This window comes from Sinocyclocheilus grahami, unplaced genomic scaffold, assembly GCF_001515645.1.
Source record: "Sinocyclocheilus grahami isolate Dianchi unplaced genomic scaffold, SAMN03320097.WGS_v1.1 scaffold1523.1, whole genome shotgun sequence".
NCBI classification, from domain to species: domain Eukaryota; kingdom Metazoa; phylum Chordata; class Actinopteri; order Cypriniformes; family Cyprinidae; genus Sinocyclocheilus; species Sinocyclocheilus grahami.
In genome coordinates this window covers 150,449-155,343 of record NW_015506702.1, presented here as the reverse complement: position 1 = coordinate 155,343, position 4,895 = coordinate 150,449, and the positions used below count along the sequence as shown (strand labels likewise).

Here is a 4,895-nt window from a genome sequence, read left to right as displayed (position 1 = left end):
TATTCCCTTAAAGGAATCTATTCCTGATTCCAAGCCTTGAGCTCTACCCTGGGCCCAGAAGTCTGGCCCTAACAGGTAACTGTTTTGGAGTATGTAGCCTAGGCCTTTGGCCGTAGGGAATAACGTCACTGGCAGCCATCTAACGTCCCAGGGGAAACTCCCATAGCAATATGGTAGAGTTGGTACTTAGTGCTCGCCATGGTTCTGGCATGCACTCCCCTCAGCATGGTGGCGTGGGTATACCGTTGAAAGGGAACGTCTCAGGTTACTTATGTAACCATGGTTCCCTGAGTAGGGAACGAGACACTGCGTCCTCTAGGTTTCTTGTCACGCAAGCTTCAGACGAAGAAGTGAATGATTTGTGCTCTTGGTGCCTATTTATACTATAGTCGCACTGGTAGTGACGTCATGGCTGTCGCTGGCCAACGAGTTTGTGTTTTTTTAAATGTATGCTTCAGACACGGGTCACGATGAGGCGTTCCCCATAGCGACCCCTAGAGCACGCAGTACATAAGTAACCTGAGATGTTTTTACTAGTTGAAATTTAATTCCTGATATCAAGAATTTGATTTCTGCGAGTGATTATGTCATTGTTGATATCAAGAATTAACATTTTAACTAGTGAAAAATTAATTGTTGATATCAAGAATTCATATCCTGTGAAGGAATAAAAGTCAAAACGGCTTGCCATAATTCTTGTGATTACCTAATCTAACCCTAACCCTAACCTTCACTGACAGCCCAGATTTAGCCTGGTTTTAGCCTAGATGTCTAGACTATAGACATCTTTAGACAGCTATTAGACATCTTTTAAATGCAAAATTGCTTGCTGGGTTTTGGTAATACACTTTCTTATGTAAGAATTGTTACACCTCATATCCAAAATATTAACACCTCCAATAACAAGCTTTACAGTCTTCCGGGAAGCTAAGTTGTATTTAAGATGTGTTTTCACAAGATGAAGCACTCTCATGGAAATGCTTTTCACAGCCAAATGGTAAATTTGTGCAATTGTCCATTCATAGTCTAGTTTCCTAGCTGCATGTTAACAACCTATTCAGTAACTACCGTATTGGCCCGAATATAAGACGACCCTGATTATAAGACGACCCCCCTTTTTCCAGATGTACCTTTTGGAAAAGGTTTTTAAAAACCAAATCTTGTTTTTTCTCAGTAAAACGCATGTTGTCTTCAATTATTTTCATACTGCATATTTTTCCTATTTTAATTTTTGTTTTGAAAGTATGGTAAAAACTGGTAAAATGTACCAACAATCACATTTAAAAAATATACACTTTTTGATATACCATTGAAAAAAAGTAGCCCATCTGAATTAGGACATTTAGGCTATCCATCTAATAGTAGCCTACCAAAATCTTATTAACAGTAGAAGTTAAATCTTACTGTAGTCTTCAAATCTGGGTACTGTCTTACGTTTTAAAATCACAAAGGGAGTTTGGTCCCATCAGGCTAACGTGACAGTCACGACTCATGCAGCTGTAAGGTTTTCTTTTTCTTTTGTTTTTACTCGCGATCTTTACAACACGCATTACATTACGTATTTCATGGCACACTCATTTTATGCGTATTTGGCGCCACCTATTGTTGTGGGTCTATTATTGACATGTCAAAGTCTAGACCCTGAATATAAGACATAAAAAAATCATCTTATATTCGGGTCAATACGGTACTTCTTATGAGTGTGACTGTAGCCCTAGTAACGATTACCTCACAATTGTCAAGTTAAGAAAATTAAAAGTTGAGAACAAGCAGATTTCTATTTTGTACACATACATTTTAATTGCTCTTCACTTGAAATATTTGAGTAAGCTAATTTATACACTTAACTTTCATACTGGCTCCAAACTGTTGGATGCTACATATAGAAAGACGAGCATTCTCATGGGGTTTTGGCTGCTTTGGTGTCCTGCCCTGTTTTCATTGGTAATCTTCACTGATTAAAGGTCTCTGAAAGCGGGGCTGTGTGTGTGTGTGTGTGTGTGTGTGAGCTTGTCTTAGATGGTATCTGATCCTTAAGAAATTATTTTTCTCCAGTGCTTGTTCCTGTCATCCTCTCCTCCTCATTAAAGTGGATTTAGTGACTCAGTGTTTTGGGGTTTGGTCTTTCCTGCGCGATGTCACGCTTGAGATCAGCTCGCTAATGCTGGGCGTTTAGTTAGCTTTGGCGCAAAACACAAGTGTGTCAGTGTGTGGTTTTTGTGTGTATGTGTGTGTGTGTGTGTGTGTGTGTGTGTGTGAGTATGTTTACTGTGGGTTTTGAGTGGTGTGGTATTTAGTGGTTTTTGTTAAAACATCATTGTTGCTCCTACTAAGTGCTAAAGAGATTGTTGAGCCAAAAATTTAAATTCTGTCATCATTTACTCATTTTCATTTATGCATTTTGCATTTGCTAACCCTCTCATGTCATTCCAAATCTGACTTTCTTTCTTCTCTGAAACACAAAAGAAGATATATAATATAGATGCTACATATAGAATATATATATATATATATATATATATATATTACATTACATATTATTATTATTATATATCACAAAATATTCCTTACACTTCCTTATTTAGGTGTTGATTATATGACGATTCACTCACGGTGTCTGAATCAATCCTGTGTTTGACCAAAACTAATGTAATGTAGATGTAGGCAAGAACATGTGGAGTCATTAACAGATCTCATTCCATTTATTTGTGAACATGTTTAATGTTTGTGAATCTCTTTACATTTATTTGTGGATCATAATTTATTTATTTGGAATAAAGAGGCAATTCTAACCCCACAGTAAAACATGTTCTATTTTGTCTACATCTGTAAAATAGGCATCTTATGATATGCAGCATTGACACAGTTTGAACTGAAACTAAAACCATGTGATGCCATAAACAATTATATTTTAATCCTTAATTTTAAAACCACTTTAAAAGTAGGCTCATAGAAGGATTTTAAAAATCTTAAAAAGCTAATATTCCCACAGCTAATAGCTGCTTTACATTTATAGGTATCTACTTGGCTGTTTGAGTAATCTCAGCTTGTATTACACTGACTAAATACAATTTTTTTTGTAAAAGTTGAAATTGCTTCTCACAATGCATAACTGCAATATGTTGAACAGTTGCTGTCTCTCTGCCAGTCTTGAAGAGCAGAATATTCGTATTGTTAAGAGTGAAGTGTACATAACGAGCGTCTGCTTGTCCTAGGCGCCAACTAAAAGAAAGCCCTGCAATGCAGTGCCAGTATCCTCCGTGCCTTTCCTCAAATACCTATAGGGAAACACAAAGTATAAAGATTGCACTACTCAGATGAAAAATAAAACAAAATTCTCCACAACTAAACTGTAATTTGTCACTGTAATTAATAATTTTCAGCTTACCAAGACATTTCATTTAGTTTACTTGCACACTTGACAAAAAATCTTAATGCTAAAAGTTGCCCTTAAAAACAAGGGGTGTTTCAATCTAACTAATTCATGAAGCATTTTGACGCTAAAAGTAGCCCTTAAACCCAGGAGAGTTTAAATCCCCCATTCACACCGCCAGCGACATGCACCGACAAAGCGACAGGATCCCATTCATTTCAAAAGAAAGCTGGCAACATGAGCGACAGTGACCGTTGGCAACAGAACGTAGGAGTGTCTAGCGATAGGAGTCACGAGAGAAAAGTTTAACTTTGTGCAAACGACAAGCGATTTTCTCGAGTGGCATCCAATAGGTGGGAAGTCAGTGGAGCCCACATCATCCACCACTCTTTAATGTCTGTCAGTGTCGAGGTAAACATGAAGGAGAAGCTAATTTTAGCGGTCAGCGGCTTCCCTATAATATATGAGATGTCTCTGTGTTCATGTGGTGGTACTCGTTGTTCTGACAAGTAGTAGTAGTAGTAGTAGTAGAAATGCCCACTAGCGATCCAACCACCAGCCACTGGCGACATGCAGTGAAGCAGTCGCTGGCGGTGTGAACGGGGTTTAAGAAGTCCTTCTGAGGACTTTTAAAAATCCCTCAGAAACCATCACTTCGCAAAGAATTATTTCTCAGGAGTTCCTAGAAAGGAGTTTCAACTTGAAACCTATTCATAAAACAAAAGTTTTACTTCATGTAAGAATAAGGGGTGTAGATAGTACTAAGGATGATGTCATATTTTATGAGCGTGCCCTTTTAAATTGGAAGTATATAGCTATGACATACACTGTTGTTAAATAAGACACTATCTGCCTGCTATGTCTGCCAGCATCTCTTAGGATGACTCCTACTGGAAAGAAAATGATTGTTTGTGAATTTGGCCCCTGTAAAATACATAACTCAGTAGACAATAAACTCTAGTATTAACCACATAGGTAGCGATGTCCAAATTCGTAGATAAAGCCAGAAGTGAGCACTACAGAGCCTCCCATTGCATTGCGTCACTCATGTTTGCAAGATTGACCTGGAGTCTGAACGCCATGGTTGCTCTGAAGCCAAAATTAATTTAGATTTTTACTGACATTAAAGGAATAGTTCATCCAAAAATGAAAGATATTTTGAAGAATGTTTGTAACCAAACACTTTTGGGGCACCACTGACCTCCTTACTATTTTATGGAAGACAAAGGTAAGATATTTGTCGTGTTTTTGAAAGAAGTCTCTTTAAAGGCTACATTCTTAATGTATCCTTGCAATTTCTTTAAATCAAACTAACTCCAAACTTTTGAACACTATATATTAAATAAAATTCTGTATTTTAATATCTTGCAAAAGAAATTCCTTACATTGTCTTACCTTATTTTTGTGGTTATTATATAACGATTACTCACAGTCTCTTTGAAGCTCCGGCTGTTTTTGACCAAAACCAGTGTAGAGGTAGGAAAAAAACAGGTTTTCATTTCACAACCAAAACACACTCTTC

The 4,895-nt window shown here is 37.3% G+C and overlaps 1 long non-coding RNA gene across 1 annotated transcript; it reads right to left on the bottom strand.

The window, feature by feature from the left end:
* Positions 1–3,109: 3,109 nt before the first annotated feature.
* LOC107570933 (uncharacterized) lies at positions 3,110–4,815 on the bottom strand. The gene is made up of 3 exons (XR_001607110.1): positions 4,769–4,815; positions 4,345–4,462; positions 3,110–3,278 (listed from the first exon to the last, which is right to left on the bottom strand). It is a non-coding gene; the product is annotated as an uncharacterized lncRNA (long non-coding RNA).
* Between the last annotated feature and the right edge of the window lie 80 nt (positions 4,816–4,895).